General features: G+C 35.4%; 1 protein-coding gene and 1 non-coding gene across 16 annotated transcripts in view; both read left to right on the top strand.

Moving 5' to 3' along the window:
* Robo2 (roundabout guidance receptor 2) overlaps positions 1-24045 on the top strand; it is a 1084901-nt gene that overhangs the window by 505992 nt on the left and 554864 nt on the right. The gene's annotated exons all lie outside the window — the stretch shown is intronic.
* Positions 7761-7924, top strand: LOC127227590 (U1 spliceosomal RNA). The gene has a single exon (XR_007835005.1). It is a non-coding gene; the product is annotated as a U1 spliceosomal RNA (small nuclear RNA).

Here is a 24045-nt window from a genome sequence, read left to right as displayed (position 1 = left end):
AGGCACCTTAGATGAGGATGGATAAGGCTATCCATCTTCGACTGCATCCCAATATTTCCTTACAAACAATAAAAGGCTTCCTTTTCTTTTTCCTTCGATATCTAATCTCTTAGATATGCTAACCCCAAGGAGAGGTAGTTTGCATCTTTTATACCTCAAGAAACAGGGAGATTCAAGTTTTCACAGTGACAAAGAGGAGTGTTCTGTGAACAGTGAGCACAAAATATCATCTTCAGATCTCTGCTCTTGCTCTCAAATTGAGTCTTCTATACACGCTCTCCTTCTCTCCTTTAGATATTCCTTTTGAAGCTGGAAAAGAATCGAAGGGTAGGCCTACATCCTTATGCCAGCTGTACTCCCTTACCTTAGGAGAGAAATGAGGTTACTTTGAGGGTAAAAGGGAGGGACGGAATGAGAAATAAAAAGAAAGGAGTACATTTACACTATCATACATTCTTAAGATTCTATAGGATGATCCATAAATTTATTTGATTTTTGTTTAAACACATGAATACTATAATATAATAGTATGATTATTATATGAATGAAGTTATTGCATGTGGATTTTGTCCCGTTCTGTTTTTTCTACTCTTTTATTAATTAATTTTGTTCTTTGACATTCCATGAATTGCTTCCTCTTCTACCATAACAATACTTCATAGAAACTTAAAACTAATCTTTTGGGCATGACATAGACAATAAAATCATGGTCTCATATCAACTACAGTGCCCTACAATTGGCATGCATAAAACCGCGTCTATCCACAGTCATTCACAGATTCAGGAGGCATTTACAAGACTGTACTGTTTCCTGATAAAGTGGTGGCTGCTGATGGATTGTGAGATGAGTAGATACTTTCTATAAGGAGTAAGGTTTCTCCACCTGCTGCCTGGTCTTTCCCGCCACCGTGCCAGCCCCAACTAACACACAGAGACTCTGCATTAGACATAATGCTGTTGGTTGGGTACCAGTTTCTTCCCAGCTAGTTCTGTCTTAATTTTTAACCCATTTCTATGTATTTCCACGTGGTCTTACCGAGAGCAGAGGAATGGCGGTTCTGTTCTCTCCAGACTCTCCATCTTCACTCCTCCTTACTACTTCCTCTTTCCTCTTCATCTCCTAGTCCTGCCTATCTGGCTTTCCTAATGGCCAACAGTGCTTTATTCATTAACCAGTATGAGAAATATATATACATAATGATATCTCCCATCATTTTCTCTTTTCTGTCTAAATAAAAAGAAGGGTTTTTAACCTTAACATAGCAAAATATATCACAAAACAGTTATCAAATAAGAATCACAGTTAACAATATTTAGTCCAATAACATTTAGCAAGATTTAAAGAAAATATCCATCATATATCCTTTGTGAGTTTGAAGTTCTATATGTAACTTATCTTTAATCCAAACTAAGGAAAACTATAACCATAACTATTTGTCTTCAACTCCTTCAAAGACCAAAAAAGGATAGTATATAAACTCTAGAATGGCAGAGACATATTGTCATGTTAGTCACCTGAAGTTGTTCTGTAATCTTTCATTTTTAGCCCATAGGCCATAGCGTGTCTGGCAGACTCTTCAGCAAAGTAGGAAACCTTAAACTGTCTTCATGTGTTGGCAGTTTGTCAACACTTTTTTCTGTGTCCTGGAGACTGTCTGGCAGACTCTTCCATGAAGCAGGAACTTGGTAGCAATATCCACCTTGAATTAGCAGTCACTTTTCTGTGGGTCCTGCATGTCCAGACAAGAGCAGTATCTTGTCCAAATGGCTAGTCTTGCCATATTGGAAGTAAACTTCATAACAAGTTTCTTCAATGTCCATCTTCATTTCTGACGTAGGTGGTGTTGCCAGGAGTATTTATGTCTTACTGTCAAGAAAAACCCTAAACCATTTTAAATGCCATATTCTGTAGGTCTTTGAAAGGTTTGAAGACTACCTATTTATCTCAAATACATGCCTGTATATCTAGAAATCTTAACTAACTTAACTATAAGATTTGACTATCATAGGTACTATCTATAATTTGTATTGAATTGTACATTACATTTTTAAATGAGCTATATAAACACAATATCTAAACAAGAGGAGAAATATACAAATCACAAAATTGACCTTAAATTGTATCAATAAGTGAAAATCCATTCCAACACAAAGTATTCACTACTAAGGAGCCTTATGGGCTCCAATGGAGAGCTTCAAACATGTGGCCATACAAATGGTCCTGGTTAAACCCAGCAAGTCACAAAGCAAAACAAAAAGTCATAAATGAGGAAAAGGACTTGGAGGGTATGGGAGGTAAAAGAGATTGTGGGGAGAAGCAGAAAGGATCAGAAGTAACAATATTTATAATATACTACATATTTATATACATATGCATTCCATTTTCAAGAACAAATTTAATAAAAAAGAGAAAAATCCATGTAGAGATTACTAAGAAATAAAAATTATTATAAACTTATAAAACTATCAAAGATGATTTTTACCTATAACCTTATAAAGTTTATATTTCTTTTCTCAAATACCTAGTAATTTATATAGAAAACTTATTCTTTTTATTCTACTATATTTTACTTTTAATGAACTGTTTCACTTTTAAAAAGAATATGCACAAAAAGAAAAGGCAGTGTTTGTTTTGCCCTCTAGGATCTGTGCATATTTCTGTGAAGGGAAAAATATATTCAGTAATGGAAAATAGTAATTACTCATCACATAGACTATAGTAACATGGGCTGGTGATAGAAAACACTGTTCTTGCAATTTTGTTTTAATATGCATTCTGCTAGTTATGTTTCTAAATTTACCAATTAGATTTATGGTAAGCCAGAAAGCCTATTGAATCAAGATACTTGAAGCACTTCATATTCCTAACAATGTGCTGGGGTTTAACATCTCTGTATTGGAAAACATCTGTGAAGTAGCACATTGCATCTTTCCAGTTGTTGTTTTGAATTGAATGTTTTGTGCTGAGTAATTCCATATATTCCTAATATCTCTACCTATTGTTTTAGTTTTCCATTAGATTCAGAGATTCTAGGTTTTAGACAAGTGTGTCCTAGAATCTGTTTATTCCCAGGATGCATCTGAGTTTGACCTGAATTCTTCCTCTGCCTGATCTAGGTCCATTTGCACCATGACATGCATTCATGATTTCCTCTCACCCTTGGCACAGTAGTTGTTCATTGTTGAACATCTATGCAATTCTCCTCTTTATCTTCCTGTTGCTTCTTTTACTTTTGATGCATATTTATTTTACCTGTGATGAAATCTAGGAAAGGTATCCTTTTACATCTATTTTTCCTCTTCCTCAAGGACACAGATGTTCAATAGTCCTAGTAGGGTACTTTCTCTAACAGATGAAAGACATCTTCAGAAGATGTACAAGTTATCTGGAAATCAGTTGCCATAAAAAAAAAATAAAACAAATCATAGGCATCCTTGGGAGAGGGCTGAAACTTGAGAGTTTCACTTAGGTGTTACATAGATTTGGGTAAAATAAATGCAGGGGGAAACTTGAGGTCTGTGTATTAGCTCACCCATGGAAAGGACAACTGATAGGCTGACCAGATTTTTCTTTTCTTTGTTACTTAGTAACTATCACATATCCTGCACATGCAATGGGAGGAGTTACAATTTGGCTTCTGAGAGCTTAGTTAGAAGAAAAAGCAAAGATGGGAATGTGATAGACACCCACAAACTAAGGAGTGGAAATTGCCAGAGAGATGTGGGAAGATTGAGGATGACACATGGGAGAAGAGTGCTTGCCCAGCATCCACCAGTATATTGGTGCCTACATGGTACTGAGAAAAATAATATGACAGAAGAAAAGAGGAGAGGACCACACAGTAAGGAAGAGGAGGCAATAAGATAACAGTGAAAAATGAAGGGATTGGGCAGGAAGGAATTTAAGGAAATGAAAGGGAACAGAAGGGGACAGAATGAGAAAGAAGAAGGGAAAAGAAAAGACTTGTAAGTAGAGTTATGGTCAATAGCGATTTTAATATTTACCTTGCCAAAGATCTTAATTCATTTAAGATAGTTCAAATAATAAGGCCCCAACTCACACTTCAATCACAGAAGATCCTGATAAAAGCCATATTTTCAGACTATTTCTGCAAAACCTATAAGTATCCTGCTCATCACTATGGATAACCTGATTTGTAAAACTTACATTTGTTATACTTTTCTTCAGAATAATCCTACTACTAAAGATTATAACAACATTCTGCCATGTTGTGTGCTGCTGTTCTTATTATAAACTGAATTGCTTGTCATGCTTTTTATATGGCTACTGCATATTCCTTCACTGGTAAACCCAAAGTTATCACAAAATTGCCTTTAGGAATCCTTAAGGAATTCATTTTTTAATGTAATTTTATTTCATAGAAATGTTGGTTGATATCAGAGCAGTATAAATCTGGCATTCATTTCACCCAACTTGAGTTAGTCAACATAGCTCATTTTTTCCCATTATCATTTCCTTATTAAACTATAAAGAGCAGTACATCTTCCAACTTTTATTAGAGTAGTTGTTTTTGCAATAAGTGAAAATTAATACAATGTTTCACAACAGATCAATATGCAAGTAACAAGAGACTCGTGTAGAGCTCAGCTCTGAATTGGGTCACCTATTATCATTCCCCCTTTCCACAAAGCCTACAGATCTTTGTAGAAGATTATATGGGCCAAAGCTAGTGGGTATCTGCAACAAATTATTACTTGCTGGACATGGCAGGCCTTTGCACACACAAAGACTTAGCAGCTATGACTGTATGTGTTATCCTGTACAGAAGTAAGTCAGGCATACTCCCTGACTGGATGTGGGGGAGGCTCTTGAAGTCCATACTAGCTGAGTAGCTATTCCACATGTAGAGCTGTAGTGGTAGATTTTCTTCGGTGATTGTGTGGGCCCTGATAGTCTAGTGGTGTTCCATTACATACATGGTTTTACACAAATACAAATACCTAGAGCACCAAGTGGACTCAATAGGTCTGGAAAAAAAGTAACAAGAGTTTGGAGTTATGAAAGCTAGACAGATAGCTCAGCAGTTAAGCATTCTTTCTTTTCCGGAGGACCTAAGTTTGGTTCCTAGGACCCACTTCACGTGGCTCACAACTGATGAGAGTTATATCATGTAGTTACGGATGTCTGTAGCTCCAACTCCACCATATCTGACACATTTGGCCTCCGAGGGCATCTATACTACCATGCACACATCCACAAGAAGAGACAGACAATTTTAAAATGTGAAATCTCATATATATATATATATACATATATATATATATATATATATAATTTTTTTATTTAATTTTATATAACAAAGTCCAATTAAATGAAAACAAACATTTATACACAATATTTGGGAATTTGGGCGTCGTTCTTTCCAAACTACTTCCTGCTGGTAAGGGGCGCTTTCTTGGGGAATTCGAAGAAGATTCAGATATCCTAGCTGTAGTCTGTAGGGCTGTTTTGTCCAGCTGTTTGGAATGTAGGATCAGCTTGTACTCTGTTTCAGGTGGTCTGGCGTGATCAAACCACTAAAATGTGAAATCTCTTAAAGTCTGATTTTAAAAAGAGATTTGTGAGGTAAAAGTTTTAAAGAAGATAGGGGAAGACAATAAAAGCACGGAAAGGGCATTGGATTTCATCAAAACGTACTACATGCAAGACAATTCCAAACAATAAAACAAAGTTTAAAGAGAGTTCATTCAATAGCGAAGGGAGTCTGAAGAGCAAAGTTGTACAATAGTTTGTATAAGATTTAATGTTAGCTTTGCATAAAACGAGCATTAATCAAATGAATAAAGAAAATAATCATCCCCAAATTGGCCTATGGCCCATCTTTTAATTCCAAGGAACATGTTTAAGTCAAAAGTCAAAGAAAACATGTGAAGCCTAAACACGATGAAAACTCTCCAAGTACTTCTATGCTTTTCTGACCTTCCATAGAGTTTAGTGATTATGAAAACTAATCAGGACTGAAAATTTAGTCTGTCACTCCAGCTTGGAATGCCAAACATGTTGATACTCTTTCATCTTTCATTCTAGTCTAAAATAGAAAAATTCAGTTTGCCTACAAAGTAGCGTTCTGAGCAGGCAAGCAGATGTGTCAGTCATTGGTGAGGCAGCATCATGTACAAGAAAGTAGGAGACTGTTTTGATGAAGTGTCCAAATAGAATAATATTCATACCCACAGCTTTCTCATGTTTGTCAAAAGAGCTCCTTGCGTCTTTCCTTCTGTTGCTTACACTGGAAACTATATTAAGCAATTTACTGAGATAATCTTTTCGGAGCTGTTGCTCTTCATGTGTCAAGATTAAGTTTGAGAAAAGAGATCAGAGAAATCACAAATAAGGTTGAAGTTTTATGTATAGCTTTTCATTCTACTCTGTTTCATTATTTGTAAACATGAAGAGCTGGCTGACTAGGGAACTTGAAAGGATTTAAAACTTCCAAAGTAGTAAACATTAAAATGAAGGGCTTTAAAAAATACAGTAGCAAGATTACTGATTTGTGTGATCCATTTTATAAAATCTAAGATAGTGTTGATACCTAAGAAAATTTCTAATGTTAACTGTTTCATTTTTTAAAATAGAATGTCTGGCCTCAAAATCTTTCAGGAAGAGTCCCTCTGTAGTATAGTATCTAAGTAGATACTAAAGCAAATACCACAGATTTGAAGATGTCACTTATAGTGCCAGGACTCTGCTACAATAAGAGAAATGAATGTGTAAAAATCAATGGAAAAATAAAAAACCTCATTAATTTAATCTCATTTCAGTGTCCTTTCTTATTCAGTAATCCTTAGGGAATTAATATTTAAGAATAATTTTATCTCAGCATTTTGAGAAAATGTTTTATACTTATATTTTCTTACTTAAAAGTATGGTTTCACAATTCTGCATTGGAAATTGAAATGTTAAGGGTAAATTTTATCTCAGGAATAGATACAAGCATTTGTTGATTTGAAGGGGAAAGCTCTTCCTCGGGTCACATAACTTTCTTGTGAGGTAGACACACTCACTGGTCTTCAGAATGCCTTACTGTAATACTCCACTCAAGTGGCTTAATTGGGACATTAATCTAAGCATGTTTGTTATTTCTGAGCTCATTACTGCCTAAGGGGAACGTTGTGTGCAAAGAAAGTGATATATCCTTGGTAAGTATAGATGAGTCTGTTGAACTTAGATAACAAAGCAGTTGCTTTTAAATGTTTTTTTTTAAATACTTGTGTCATTAAGAAAAAGGATAAGATTCATTTTAATTTGCTTGGAAAAGAAGCACTGTTAGAAAAGCCTTCTTGTCATTCTGTAAATATCAACATTCAATGAATATGTGTCACAGCAAATATTATGTAATTATTTTTAAAAGAGATATTGAAGAAACTATCTTTTCATAATTGTTTATAAATATGTCAGGTACTGTTCTGAATACATTAAAGAATTTTCCTACTAAAATGATCTCAAGGGCTTGGCAGTGGTGGTGCATGCCTTTAATCCCAGAACTTGGCAGGAAGAGAAAGGATCTCTGTGTGTTTGAGGTAGGCTTAGTCTACAAAGTGATTTCCAGGATAGGCTCTAAGGCTATGGAGTAACCCTGCCTTGAAAAACCTAAACAAACAAACAAACAAACAAACAAACAAATAAATAAATAAATAATACCAAGGAAAAGAGCATGGATCCAACAAATCATTTTTTGGTATTTGGAAACATTCTATGATGTAACAGCTGCACTAACATTAAAAAAGAATACGAAGTTATATTTACCTGGCAGGGGAGATACCATGATCTCAAATGTGGTTTTTCCTGAGCAAGGCTAATCAATTGCACTATGAATGTGCTGACCCCTGCAATTTCCCTAAATGCAAGAAATTTGATAGCATATTTTGTGGTAGTGTGGGACTGTGTTTGTACTTTTCTTGTTATGAAAAAAAAGAAAGAACGAAGCAAGATTACAAAGTTAATTTTGCATCTATCTCAACTATATTTAATTTTAATTACAAAGATGTATCTTGGTGATTTTATTTCCATAATTAAAAATATAGTTGTGGCTTGCGATTGTTTCAGTGAGATTGAATACCACTGGCTTGGTTCCCAGTAGATAGAAGGGTTTGGGAAGGATTGTGATTTAGCATTGTTAAGGAAGGTTATTCTGTAGGCACAAGCTTTGAGGCTTCAAAGTACTTATGCCATTCCCAGTGTTCGATGTCTCTGCCTAGTGCTTGAGGATTAAGATGTGAGCTCTCAGCTGTTTCTGCCACATTGTCTTTGCTCTCTTATCATGGACTCCAATCATCTGAACCATAATCCCAATTAGGGGGTTACTTTTTAAGTCGCCATGATCATGATGTTTTATCACAGCAATAGAAATGTAACTACTACACAGACAAACAAGGTCCTTTTGAAGGAAACGGACATAACCATCAACAAGTAGGAGAATGTTTGCTGCTAAACATAACTCTTTTTGACCTGACATAATTATTTGCTTTTTGTGTAATGATTTTGTGTAATGTCTGTGGACCCAATGCTACACCATGTTTTTTGTAATTAGAAACTTCTTCCTTCATATATGGCGGGCGGTTGAAACTGAGTCCGGAAAGCCTCAGGGTGAAATAGGGTTGAAGAAGCAATGGAAAAGACATAAAATGAGGCTAATTGGGGACAACTATTATTTACATAAAGTGTTTTTAAATTAGGTTTGAAAAATGACACTTCTATGCAGCCTGTTTTCCAACTCATTAGTTGGACACCTTAGTTATATGTTTGCAGTGTTTCATCTATGTGTTATTAGTTGCAAATTAGAAAGGAGTATTGTTTGCCACACAGCTTATCTGAAGATTAAGCCAAAAATTTATTTTAAAGACTTTAATACAAAGCTATTTAACACCAGATGTAAAAAAAACTAATCTGTTTTCTATACAATTATACATATATATTGTGCAATGAGAAAGTCAAAGGGAATGACATATCCTTACCTTAGACATTTGTATCCCATAAATATATTGTCATTATCATCCAATGAACAGAGTAGAATTATTTTAACAGACAGTTTTCTTATATTATCTTTGTGATCTTAAGCAAGTTATTTATGTGTTTTCACTTTTACCTGTTATTAAAAGTGACTAAATGATACCTAAAAGCCCATAAATAACAAGAGTTCAGGATACAGTAGCTCTCATCCTTCAATTATACATGAGAAAATTTCATTCGTGTAACATAAGAAACATTCACATTTACAAATAATATGAATACATATAGCATTTCAAATAATCAAAAGAGGTATCCAAATACAAGTGCCCCAGAATATTCATTAGACAACATAGGTTGTTCAGAGAGCATGAGTTCTATTTGGTGGTTAAAATCATTTGCAAGCTTGTCAACTATATCAACACAGGATAATCAGTAGACAATTAACTTTCTCCATGTTCTTATAATTCTCAATCAATAACATCTAATTGCTTTGTGTTCCAATGAGTGATTCTCCAGCTAATGACTGACATGAAACTTTAGGAAATATAGAAGAGAAAATCATTATATCAGGAAAAAAAAATCTTTGTAATCATCTTATAAGAGTTTATTTATAAATCAAACTTTTGTTTCACTGAATTGAAGTTAATTAGGCACTGTATATTCAACTTCAGTCAACGAATCTCTTTAAACATAAGTTTTTTTTCTCTGAAATAGGAAAAAGAAACCATTAATGATGAATTACTACTCTCACTCGTTACTGTGAGAATTGAAACAGCAAAATGCAATGATAAAATCCAGAGCTCAGTCAGCTAAGATTACATACTTTGTACTGAGGGAGTCTAAAAATATATGTCTTATATGTCCAAAGAGCACACAGATAACTGCTGAGTAACTCAAACATAAACAGGAAAGAAATTTGATAGCAAACCTTGGTGGAGGTCCAGATCAAGGCTAATTACAGCCACTCCATTTTGAAACAATGAGTTAATAAGGTGGGAGGACACAGGGGAAGGCAAAACATGATGAGTCCTGCTGCTCTAAAATCTAAAACCTTGACCCTCCTTAACAACGTGCTTCTTCCCATGAAACTGCCTAGGCTGATGTATGGGTTAGTAATTTGGTGGAGGAAGAGGCCAAACAGAGCTATGCTTTGGTCATGTCACCTGTGTTGAAGATGATCATTAGGGAGGAAGTCACACTCTCCCCAATTGTGAAAATATGCCAGACACACTGTGGATATAGCATCAAGTTACTTTCCAGTGCTCATTAAAGGACAGAAAGAATAGGATCTGCTATTTAGTGTCAGAGACATGATTTTGCATACAGTATCACTTTATATGTTAGTAGCATAATAAAATTAAGAATGATTTAACAAAAAAGCATGTTTTATAACTCAGTGACTGGGCTAGGTTTGAGCAAAGTTGTATTGCCCTTGACACACATTTAAATGCACAGGCATTACACTGATAATATGCTAAAAGAAAGTATCCACTGCATTCAATACATTGTCAGCATCCTCCATTGGCTAACAAAGCAAGCTAAAAGGTATACATGTTGGAAGAAGGAAACAAGAAAGAATAAGAAGTTCATGCAATGTGTTGATGAAAGACAACAGCACTGTCACACTCTGAATATATTATGCACTTGTGTGCATGGGACTTTATAAATGCCTACATGAAAAAAAACTGAAAATTGAGTAAGAAACCTTTCTAAACATCTGTGACACTTTTTGTCATGTAACTTCCCCTTATCTTACCTTTAAAATATGTATTTGAAGGTCTCTGAATGTGGTCCTTTCTTCTCTCCTTCCAAAACATTCATTACAGGTTATAGCTTTGTGTTTACTTGTTCATTACTCCTCCCCTGAAGACTGAAAGTCCTGTGAGCAGTGGGATCATGAGTATTGCATTCACTCCTCTTTTTCTAGCACTTAGGCATGTCAGTTAAATAGTTGCTTTAAAATATATGTGTATAATGCATGAATGGTGTCTTTTTCCTGAAGAGAAATACACATAATTGTAATTCATTACTGGAATGATCCCACCTTTAGTTGTCATGTGGATATAAGCTTAAAATCATATTACCTCAGGAGGTGCTCATTTCATTTCTATATCCATTTATGTTCATAGGAAGGATACCTATCTGCAAACTCTGAGAACTATAATGACAGTATCATGAATAGACATGACTTAAAGAGAAGGCATGGAACTATACCAGTTCTTAATGAAGGAAACTTTACCAGGAGATCCAGATTGTCTGGAGACCAATTCTCAATCTGCGCAAAGCTTTCTTGTATGTTCACATGGTGAGAATCAGAAAGTAGAATACCTCCTGTCTCTTCCCATCATCAGACCTAGGGCCTGGATCCAGACTCTCACATTCACTAGCCAAGCCCTCTGACACTGGGAATCATCTTGCCTTTTCTTCTAAGGGAACTAATGTTGCTCCTTTGTCAACACTAGGGTCAAACTCAGGGACTACCCCATTCTTGAGAACTCTTATGACTAGCTACTCCCCAGTGATTCACTTTCTCTATGAAAGCTAGTATGTCTCTTGGGGCTGGGGTGGGGGTACAAAGGCAACATCCTAGTAAGGATTCTTGACTTATCTTGAACTTACCACACAGCCGACATTTCTCCAACCTGAAACAATCCTACCGCTGTAGTCTTCTGATTGCAAATCCTTGCCACCATACCCAACTAATGGTGATTCAAGATATAAATTTTGGAAGACACAGTCTATTCACAAGGGAAACTGAATAGCGTATAAAGTGTTGTGCTTGGTGAAAACTAGTTAATTATTTTTCATGAGGTAGAGTTGTTTTGAACTGAACTTTCTATGATAATTATATGGTTCTGACCATATATGTCCATTCATCTTAGTGGACTAACAAAGTTTCTAAGAAACAAGGAAAATTGTTTGAAATGGAAATTTAATATAGGCATGTACAATTTTTCCTATTAAGACCAACTTTTGTGAGCCTAAGATTTTTATATGGATAAATGAAATTATATAGGAAAAAAACTCTCAAAGTGTACTCTACGCAAAAATGAAGATTACAAGCAAAAAGCTCCTTTAGATCTACACTAGACATTACGAATAAGCAACCCTGCCTCATGCCTCAGTTGTTAATGTTACTGATGTCACATGTATTTTTTTCTATGAATTTAAGAGTTTATAAAAAAAAAACAAAGCAGAAATCCATCTTAAGAGTCTGTCAGGGAATTACTAGCTCAATGTTTTAAGATGTATCAGCCCATCTTTTGCTAACACAAAGTGTTGCATGGAAAACCATTCAGTACACCTAGAAATTGGGGCTTTCAATATTAGTGGCAATTAACAGCAGACATCAGTTATAGATGTGGCAAACCAACCTTGGCTCTGGCAGAAGGTGGTATCCAAGCCCAGAGGGAAGAAAGCTGTGGCATGGCATCCATGAAGTGATGTTTCTACTTCCCTTTTATGTTCCACATATGGCAATCAAGAGTCTCATTAAAGCAAAGAAGTCTGCTTGTCTGCTGCTCATTATGTTGTGGGATCATTACTAGTTACTTTTTCAGTAAAAACAGTTTTTATTCCTGTAAAGAATGAGAGACTTGTCCAAGGAAACTCTTATCTAAGAAGAGGATTCAGGTTTGTGGTATCCCCATGCAAAACTTAATGTGGACATTCACAAGACACAAGGTTCCTCCTAAGAAGGGGAAGTAATAATTGATAAGGATGTACATAGAAAATCACGAAAGCTTTAGGAAGCACAAGAAAACTGGTAGTGGAATCAGCTCTATGCAAATGTGCTTTGGCATTTGCATATTTCCTTTTCCTGCTTCATATATTAAAAGAGCCCCAGGTGGTGCTTTTAAAAAGTGCACAGTTTGTTTTGGAATTCTTTAACAATTTGTGTGTTTTGCTCATTCTCCAGCTGTATCCAAAAAAGAAAAAAAAAAAAATGGCAGAAAGAAATTTGGTGGGAACTTCTCATTGAGGGAAAACCAAAGTCCTTTTAAGTATATGCTTGGTGACAGGCAAATGGAACAGAAACATATTTATTGATCTAGAAAACCATAAAATCTCAAACTGAGGCCTTTGTTAAAAAAAAAACAATGTGTTCAATAATTCTCAAGAAACTATGAGTGAGGAGAAAGACAGGATAGGACAAGAAACAAGAGAAGGTTTCGATGAAGCAAGTACACGGCTGTATCATGTGTATAGGAAGAGGGGCAGATGCTTGGGGCACTTGGGTTCTCCAGAGGAACAGATCTCATGCTGAGAATGGATATTAAAAGGACACTTATAAGCTTGGCTTGGATCTTGGAATTTCAGCAGTGACTGTCTTTACAACAGAGTCTGAGAAGCCAGGAGCTGGTCAATCCTCAAAGGTGGATGCCTCAGCCATGCTAGTGTGCAGGTGAAGGCTTGGAGGAACCCTGAGACCCTCTTTCTTCAGTCCATGTTGGAGGACATGCTAGTGTGCAGGTGAAGGCTTTTCTCCAGTCCATTTTGGAGGGCTTCAGAAACTGGGTTTGGATGCCATGGCAGCAGCATAAGTGGGGTAGATGAATTAAACATGGGCGTGGACAGGGTAGATGAACTTGCCAGCATGAATGGAAGTAGCATGAATGCCCCAGGTATAACTTAAAGCTTACTCCCTTACACTCCTGGTATCTGGAAAACCACCAGGAGTTTCCGCCAACATTTAGAATGGACGTTCCTCCTGAACATAATCTGATCACAGAATTCACTTGGGCCTTCGAGACAACTCAGTGAGTAAAGGCACTTGGTGCCAGCTGTGAATACTTGAGTTGATTTGATGCCCTGAACCTACATGGTGAGAGGAGAAAATAAGCTCAAGTAAGTTGTCCTCTGACTCTCATGTATGTGTCATGCTATATTCACACAACACACAGACACACACACACACACACACACACACACACACACACAAATATGGAGTTTATTTTGTGCTGATTAACTACTTCTGGGAATGAGACCTGCACTAGTTTGTGGTCGATATACCCTCTAGAGCAGCACTGGGGTAAGCTGGCTTTCCCTTGGTCAGTGTGTGTCAATTGCAAATAGTTTCTTGGTCAGGAGTGGGATCCAATGTACACTTTCACATCTCATTGGTGGCACACAGTTTAGCTTGAACTTGGTCAAGTCTTTTGGGTGTTACCATAGAAATCTTGGTGCATCAATCCTCTTGTGTCTGGAAGACATCTCAATATTAGACCAGCTTTATTTTAATCTGAAATGATATTTTCAGGTTTGGTTGCTATCTTGTCACTTGTGGAACATCATGTGGGAAATTATAATTAGCTTTATGATTTGAGGCAGTTCAAAAATACTATTCACTGATTACATATCTACATCTATCTGTCATCTATCCTTATATATTGGTTATGGAATTAATACTAGGGTCTCTCACATCAAAAGTTATGAACTATATTCACAGCCTCTTTTTCACTTTTAACATCAAGGAACAAATAATGCCAAATTTGTATTCTTCTTTAGCTTTTCGTTTATAACACAAAATAAGACTTCAGCACTGATGCACAGATCTTTAAAGTTCAAATATCTTCCTAATCTGAAGATAATGATTTCAAAATGCTGCAAAAGCTAAATAGATCAGCAATCTAAATACCTGCAAGAATCTTAATGAGTCCCAGATTTACTATCTTTCTTTACCATGCATTGTCTGTTATTTATGAGATTGTACTGTTTCCTGATAAAATGTTGGCTGCAGAAGGATTATGGGAGATGGATAGATACTTTCTTCAGTTATATATCAACTGGTGAGTAGTACATGCAAATGAGAAAATACAAATGACATAAAAATGGACATACAAATTTGAAAATTTCATATTGACTGTTTTCATCAAGAAATTTAAGAATTAAAAGACCTTGATTAGAGAAGTCAGTAAGATCTACAAAGCCCAGAGCAAAGTGAAACTTTTAAACTTCGTATTCAACAAGAAAAGAAACAAGCTCCATAGTACATAACATGCAGAAAATCCAGGGAATGTCATCTGGAAGGCTGGACACTTTGTTTTCTACTACTTTATGGAGGTTTATTGTTCTCCACTTTTGTAATTTTGATTAAATACAGCCAATTTAGCTGGAGTAAATATTGTAAGAGAAAATGTTACTGAATTAATTGTAAAGTAATACAAATATAAAAGACCTCACCTCTCATATATAAAATATTCCAGAAAACAGTTTATAAAAATATCCTCAAGAAGCAGAACTGACATTTACATTAGAGTTAACTTATAAAGAAATATGTATTAATTACAAATTGGGCTAAGTGGGAGAATACCTTTTCTTTTATAGGGAATTGCAAATATTTATGTCTGCTTTCCCACAACCATAATATCAAGTTTAAGTTTTCCTGTGAACTACAATATCCTAGATTCCTGGCATAACATGAAAAGATACCCATTTTGTTGCTGTGTGTACCTCACCAACTTAAAACTTTTAAAATTTGAATGAGGTTCTTCCTTAAGTTTTTAAAATTTATTCTTTTCTCATACAATACATCCCAACCTCAGCTTTCCCTCCCTCCACTCACTTATCTGCCTCCATCCCTCTTTCCCCCAAATCCACCACATTCCTCCAGAAATGAGTAGGCTTCCCAGGGACATCATTAGAACAGGGCTCAACAAGATATAATAAGAACAACAACAACAACAAAAACAAAAAATAAAAACCCTCAGTATCTTCAAATCTTTCAGTGTTTAAATGTTTCCTTAAATGATAACGATTTTGGATATGTTCAAAATAAAAACAATTGAAGCACTTAGTTTTAAATTGTTTGGAAAAGTGCAATGTGATATAAAGTACATGTCTATACCAATACTTTAGTTAAGCTTTGATACAATAATGAGACAAATTTAAATAGAGTCAGTCTGTGAAGATGAAATACATTTAAGAAAATCTCAAACAAGGCAATGCTTTTAATAAGGACTCATTAAAGCTGTGATTCTTGGCAAGCATATGCATTTCTATGTTAAACTATAAAATCTATATGTTCAGAGGGCAAACAGTATTCTCTTTGTTAAGCCAGAGCATGTAGAGAGGCTCAAAAACTATTTAAAGCTCCACTAATAAATTTTTACTGAGTCCTTTCAAGTAACTTGCCAAAATATTAGACAGGTTTAAGAGAATGCTTGGCTGCAAATTGATCCATAATAAATTGATTGATGTCATCACTTGAGTGAATGCTCTCCCTGGAAGATGATTTAGGATATGTTGTAGGTTGTGTGTTTGACCTCTCAAGAATTTCTCCTGTGAATTTAGTTTAATTATAAAATGTAAATTGAAAAGAAAATGGAAATGGAAACTTCCCACTATAATTATATTCATATTCTTTGCCTAACCCCAAAGTTTCATAATTATATTTTATGTTATTATGTATAAGATATAGTTCATGTTTCTCAAGACACCTCAATGAAAAGTGAGACAACAAACAAATGAATAGAGAGTAATAGCCCTATTTAGTGGAAAAGAAAATAAGGATTTTAGCAGAATTGTTAAATAACATCAGTATTCTAGGATAATATTGATTAGAATAATTATACTTCTTTTGTTGTTGTTGCCTGATGTGTTGAAGATGTGTTGAAATATGAGTTTATTAGAGCCACTATAAAATCTCATGCTTTCCTGAGAAACAAAACCAAGAGCTGAGTAGTTGTGTTATAACCAGATTAAAAAGTATAAGAAAAAGCAGGGTACACGAAACCATTCAGCTGTCATTGAAAGAAGGCTTACTATGCAGGCCTGGGGAAAACCAAATCAATACATATCAGTACTATACCAATCCTGTCCAAAATCTACTTCTAATTAGGAGAAATACTAATTGTGGTTTTATACCAACTTTGACAAAATAAGTAAAATTTCAGACTATACCACATCAGTCAATGAAATGGGTGTCCTACTTTGTGCTTGAATTTAAATAACACACTGGTGAGCGTTTGAACCACTTACAGGAAGCTCTTCTGCAGGAGGCTGTGGAACCCTTATGAGCAGGAGTCTACTTGGGCAAATATGTCACTAGGAGAAGGCCGTGAAATTCTACTCTGTCATATGATTCTAGCCTTACATACTTCCTGATCCTCTGCTCTGTGAGTGGCCACTACCACACACAACAGCCATTATCAATTGTACTGTTGCTTCTTGCTTTCCCTGCTATGATCACCGAAGCTTTCAAAAAGAGTGAGCCAAAATGAATCTTTTCCTCCCTCAGGACTTTTGTTTTCTCCTTGAGCACTGGGAACAAAATCAATATACATATAATTACCCCCATCTTTGCTCTGACACCAAGAAAACATTAGAGGACATAATTTTGAAACAGGGACACATTTCAACAGAGAAGACAGGGTGACAGAAAAGGGTCCTTCAGAATGACAGGCAGAGACCAATTTGTGGGATTTGCCTACTTGGAATGGAAGAGTCTTCACTTGTGATGCCATCTTCCATATCAGCAATCAGAAGTCAATATTCTGCTTTCTTATGACCCAGATATATCAACACTATGGCAAAAGCTTTCCAAAGCACAAAAACCCATTGGAAGGTTCACACTTACCACACAGGACTTCACGCTTTCTTTGTAGCCATGTGTATATGAAGCTGCTATCACATTTAGTCACAGATGCTTCTCTTTTATACTTTCCTGACAGGATGTAAAAGGACCATTTTCAATCCTCTTATGTCCCAGAGTTCATTTTTATCCTCCATCAATAGACTCAATAAAATAAAGTTTTGTTTCCCAAAGAACTTAATGATATTAAGCTGTTTACATTTATTTATTTTTTTATTTTTAACAACTTCTGGCTTGCGTAGAGGGAAGAAAATATGGGTTCCATTCCTTTCGTGTTCTCTGGATTTATAAATCTTTGTCAGGGTACCATCAAAGAGGCTGCTACGACAAGGATAAAAGTTAGATTTCTCAAACCTAGAAAAATATGAGTCACTCCCGGAGGATAATAGAAAGTAGTGTTCTGCCATTGAGTCATTGAACTCCAACTCCATCATCATCCATTCCGAAAACAGAGGTCAACATCCTCCATAATCTGCTTTGGAAAAACCAGTCTTTCCCCGTGTTTTAAGCTTTGCAACAATTTGTTCTAGCAGGGTACCTAAGTTCCTACAAGCAGACATTTGTTATTAGTACAGCATAGTGCAACACAGCTAACGCCACAGCAGGTGCATAGATGTGTGTGACTACTATTAGACATAATGCCATCTCACTTTCATCAAATTGGCTCCATCCAAACAGTGAACTGAAAGAATAAATGGTAGCAACAAAGGGGGAAATGCTAATAATGCCAGTGCCCTTTAGGTTTCCAATGAGAGTTCTTCTGGCTCCTTGGCCAGCATCGTTGGCCAGAAGAAAGGGAAAGAGCAAGTAACTACTGGTCCTTGTTCTGTTCTGCAAAGTACTCTGACATTATCAAAAAGATTAACTGCAGAAGTGCTGCTTCCTGCCCGCTACTGTGTGGACAATCTGAAGCAAAGCAGGCTCGTTTATGAGTCACCCTGATCATGCTGTGACAGCACTGACCTTCCTTTGGTACTTCTCAAGGCCAGATCCAAAAACAAATGGGGAAATACTATATAGGGTGAAAGAAACACATGAGCATGAATTTGTGGGACCTGGAAATAATGCATTCTTCTTAGTGCTCTGTTCAAAACTCAAAACTGGGGTGAATTGGGAGATGACAAACTCTTAACACATTAATTTTTTCCCTTTCTTTGGAAGATAATGATTCTTTTAGATTCATCATCTTTTTTTTTCCTTCTCCAGGAATAAAATGAATGTAATTTCAAACAAAAAAAAATATGTTTTATGTAAAGATTTTATGTAAAATAGTAGGAGCCAATATGCATCTACTTTTATTTCCAGAAGGTTATATATGTCCTGCTGTGGTCTAAACACCTGTATGCCCTGAACCATCATATGAAGAAGTCCTGAGCCCTGTGGGTAGTGGGTGATTACATCAGAGAGACAATCTCACAACTTAATGTATTGATAAGCAGAAGGCTATAAAAATGTGAGGGTCAAACCCAGTGACAGCCTGAAAATGTGACCTTGAGATAGAGAGTGCTTGGCCATTCATCAGGTTGAACAACATAGGACATTTATGTTGTCCCTGTGAGGGAGATATAGTGGTAAAGATACAGGGAATGACAGTCACGGTGAGAATGTTCCCTTTAACTATCCAAAGCTAGGCGTAATTTAAAAGTTTATTTAATTTCAGAACCCAGTAATAATCATGATAAACTTGTATAAATTTATTGAATGGGAATGGGTACTTTGCCTGCATGTTTTTCTGTGCACCGCATGTGTTCCTGGTGCCCACAGAGGCCAGAAAATATTCTCAAATACCCTGGGCCCAGAGTTGCAGACAATTGGGAGCAACTATGCTGGCGATAGGATTCAAATGTAGGTATTCCAGAGGAGCAACCAATAGTCTTGTGAACACTGAACCACCTCTCAGCCCCACATGGTAACCTTTTCATATATACATGTCTTGTAATTTTTGTGAAGGTGTCATTTTTTTTAATGAAGTATATTCTATGTTTTGGCCATCTTAAGTAATTTGCGATGAAAGAGCTCATTGTCATGCACTGTTGATATAAAATGGTATTTCTTTCCTGGGCAGCATCTTGGCAATATGTTCAAGCATCTTAAAAATATTTCTAGACTCTTTTCCAGTGACTCCACTTGTGGGAATCCTCCACTAGGAAGTGATCTGAGATGTCAAGGATTGCATGTGTGGGTGTCAATTGACATGCTAAACAGAACAGTGACAACTCAGAGAAACGGAAACATACTTCAGAATAGCTTATATTGCAAAAAAAAAAAAAAAAAATTGGCCATTCTGAAAATTGGAAACAATTAAAAGTAAAAACTGACTCAGATCAAGAATAGTTTTGGAGTTAAGAAGGAACTATTTTTTTAATGGCAAATTTTATAAGGATTAAATTCAGTGATATGTTTAATAATTTTCATTTAAAACGAGAAATGGGTGGTTGTTTATTAAAACTGAATCACTATCCTGCATTATTCAGTGAAACAAGACAAAACAAGATAACATTTAAGGGTTGAGAAGTGTCGTGAATAAATCCACAACTTGGCAAAGAGTACCACACAAGGGGGAGAAACAGAGTTTTTATTACAATAAATTGAGGTTAAAAATAATTTGCTACTGGGCTATGAGTATTTGAAATAAATAATTCATCTCCTTCAATTTTTTTAAAATAAAATGAGTTTGCAAATAGATTACAATAATTTCTCTGAGCATGGCTGCCATCAACAACTGCATATTTAGGAAAATGATAGGTTATACAGTTATTTTTATAGTCGTTAACTCAATCCACATTTGACAATTTTAAACTAATCTTACTTCTTACATTTTTCAGCAAAGGGCCCCTTAAAAATGTATGCAGACTCTCTATTTACTTGCTTCATGATCAATCATTAATAGTGATAATCGAGACAAATGGTAAATTGTCCCTGCAAAGGGAATTTTCCTGGTAGACATGAGATAGATCAGAGAAGTGGGGCATTTTGAAAGTCTCAGATAATTGAGAAGAGAAAATTCATGCCTCAAAATAATTCAGATGCCTTATGCCTGTAAATTTCCTGAAGAACATCCAAAGCTAAGGTGAGATTTCCAACAGGACCCCAGAAGGTTTTTCCAAAACTTAGGTGTGTGATGCACTCTTTCTGGTGAAAGACTAACAGTTTTCTTGGTCTTCAGACCCTGTGAATGAGTTTCTGTGTCTTTACCCACTGTTTAGATGCCATCAAGTCTTTCTGTTGAGCAACTTGTATGGCCTGATATGTAACAAAAAATGAAAATTTTAATATACCCAAAGAAATTTCAAATGAGAAGTACAAATTTTGATGCCACTGAATCGGTTCCCTAACAGTGGCCCAGACAGAGTACCATTTTGGTACTCACAAAAGAGAGACATGACTTGAGTCAAATTTAAAAAAAAAAAAAATGTTTTGTATTTTTTCATCAGTTTCAGGCATTTTTGGTATGTTGTTTGCAAAGTATTTCCAGAAATATATATATTTGAGCTAATTTTTATAAATTTTGGCATCGTTAAAAATGTTGGTATGGAAGCCATTTAAAATCCTTATGCTATTAAAACTAGCTTTTAATTTTTCAGGATTGAATTCAAATATAAAGTTTGCAAGAAATGGTTCCCCAAAGACTACTCAGCAAAGATAATAGCCAAATATCAAGCAAATATATAAAGTATCATATACTTACTGTAAGGGAAAATACAAATCTGAAAGTCTTCCCAGTTACTCAGTTATTACATAATTCATCAAGGAAGTAGAATTTTGGCATTCATTATCATTCACAGTAAAAGCTGATGCTTTTCCCACAGTCCCCCTCCCATCATCTTTATCTTCATGATTCATTATCTTCCTCTGACTGCCATGTGAGGTGGCCTGTTTACTGTGATGTAAGCAAGGCTAGCCATTGATGCAGCATTTCCGCCAGTAAAGCACACTGTCGCTGTGTTGTTCATAGCTTTCTCCATCACCTGTGTCAAATTCTTTCTCAAATGCTACCTAGCCTAGCCTAGACTAGACTAGCCACATCATGCAAAAATAAAAAATAAATCCCACTAAGCACTTTTTGACTTCTCTGCTGAAATATTTTATCACTCTGTAAGGCTATGCATTTTGACAGTTTGTTTATATTCTTAGAACCCTAGAAGTGAAACCACTTTAATCAATTTCACTTGAAGTGAAATATAAAATAGTATTACTGACATGGTAAATGTTAATACTCCAGAATAATTTCCTGGCATTAGTGTAACTTCCATTACTATAAACATTTTTGAGGTGTCATTAAGTTCATCATATCCTTAAATTGTGTTAACCAGGTATATTTCTCTAAATAAACAGTATTTAGTATTTGCATTTGTATAAAGTACAACCTAGCTTGTTTTATGATTTCTTCCCATGGTAAACATGCATACTATCTTGTTATTCCAAGTTATATCCTTACAAATGAACTAGCAGAGATGATTCCCACAAAATCACCTTTTAGAAAAGCAATAGACTGTGGAAAACATCTCCAAACTTCACAAAGTTATCTCATAAATCACTGATCAGTATTCTAATGATGAATATTGAAGTCAAAATTGTAAATGAAACACCTAAGTTCAAAACAAAATATATTAGTAAGACTAAAATTGATTGATGGTCACTTGTGATCCTGGCTCGACTTTTATTAAATTTCAGAAGGCAGGTTGGTAGCAATGATTTCACACTTGACTAAAAAGCTTTCCCCTCTAAGTTTTCAGTTTTAGACTCATACATTATGTATTCCCTTTAATGACCCACATAGCTAAGGGATGGCACTTTAAATTGATGAGGGTTATATATTCATATGTAGAACAAATTAGTTTAGGGACAAATGAAGAATAGATCTGCAGTTCAGCTAGCATGAACTTCTACAATTACAGTGATGATTAAAACCACAGTCTAATACCTCCCAGACACAGCTGTCATTATGTGTGTCTCTATCATAAAGACACAAGCCTATCTTTGTAAGAAATTATCTCATTACAGGAATACACTTTGTATAAAAATAGTTCCACTACTGTCTGTATTTCAATGTCCAAACATCATTTTCCAAGTTTAGTATTCAGCAACATAAAATTTGCTTTAAAATGTATCTAGCACTAAATTGGACCATTACAAAAATTTTCCTGTGTCATGTTCTATATACTTTGTAGAAAAAAATCATTGGCAGAATGACAGTTTCATCCATACTCAACACAGATTTATTCATCATGCCTTGTTGCTATAATCCTAGCCAGTGACCTGTAGCACAGGAAGCAAGCAGTATAACATAAGTTCACAAGTAGAAAAAAAGAAAATGTTCATTTTATTGCCTATAAAACAAATTTCTATAGATCTTAAAGACTCAAAATACATTATATTATTTATTGATTTTAGCTTAGCATCTGTGTGTTTACATGGTATGTGCATGTGTAGTAGTGGGTATTGTGGTGTGCATAGTGCAGGAGTTGGGGAGAAATCTAAGCAGAGCATACAGGACATACCAGAGTTGTCTCTTCCCTAGGATACTGACATCGAACTTGCATCATCAGGCTTGCACTGCAAATGCTATTAGCTTGTTTCATATCTCCCAACTAGGGCATTTTGTGGCTATTAATATTATCCATCCCAGAGAGAGATAATTTCATGGCATCATACTATATGATAGCCTTCCAAGATGTGAGAATCATTACCATACAAAGGTAATTGTTTCATGTCTCCCTATTTATGATTGGTATGCATATTAAAATAAAGCCACACTGAGCCTCTGAGCCTCTGATTACATACAAACCCTGAGATTACAGTTGAGCAATTTTTTTTCAAATTTTAACATATATATGTATGTATTTGTGTACAGAATCTTCATGACAGAGTATGAGAATGTTTGTGTAGAGAGTGTGCCTGTAACACCCAGCCAGAGGTGTGATGTGAAGGATTTATGAGGCATTAGAAACAATGTCTGATAAAATAATTATTTTCAGGAGCCAACACATTATAATCAGCACCACATGTTGACATTAATACACTTCCTTTGCAAATGTCCATGTCTATTAAAACAAATGATGCTGGGTATGTAATTGTGGTTGTTGTTTTAATATTGGTTGGGGAAAATACTTCTAAAATTTAACATCAGCTGTGAGTCTTTTTAAACAATACAGAGCTCCAGTTTGCTGTTTAATCAATTCTATTTTCATATTTTCTGACTCCAATGTTAGTTACTTTGTTCTAATTTTAACACCTATGAATATATACATTTGTAGGAAGCTATTTGTCCCTTAGCTGGTGTTTTGCAACGTTTTTTCCAGATAATTACTTAGCATGCCATGCTGTATTCATATTAAATTGACTACCAACATCCACATGAACCAATTAGCTCAGTATAATGTTTCTTTTACTCTATAAATGTAATCTTGAACCCATGTATATGGATTGATTCTCTATTTTTCCACTTGGATTTAGTAAACAGCAATAGAGAACAATGGGT

Source organism: Phodopus roborovskii, unplaced genomic scaffold (genome assembly GCF_943737965.1).
Source record: "Phodopus roborovskii unplaced genomic scaffold, PHOROB, whole genome shotgun sequence".
In the NCBI taxonomy this organism is placed as follows: Eukaryota; Metazoa; Chordata; class Mammalia; order Rodentia; family Cricetidae; genus Phodopus; species Phodopus roborovskii.
Note: the sequence above shows the minus strand (reverse complement) of the source record. Positions and strands in the feature narration are given on the sequence as shown.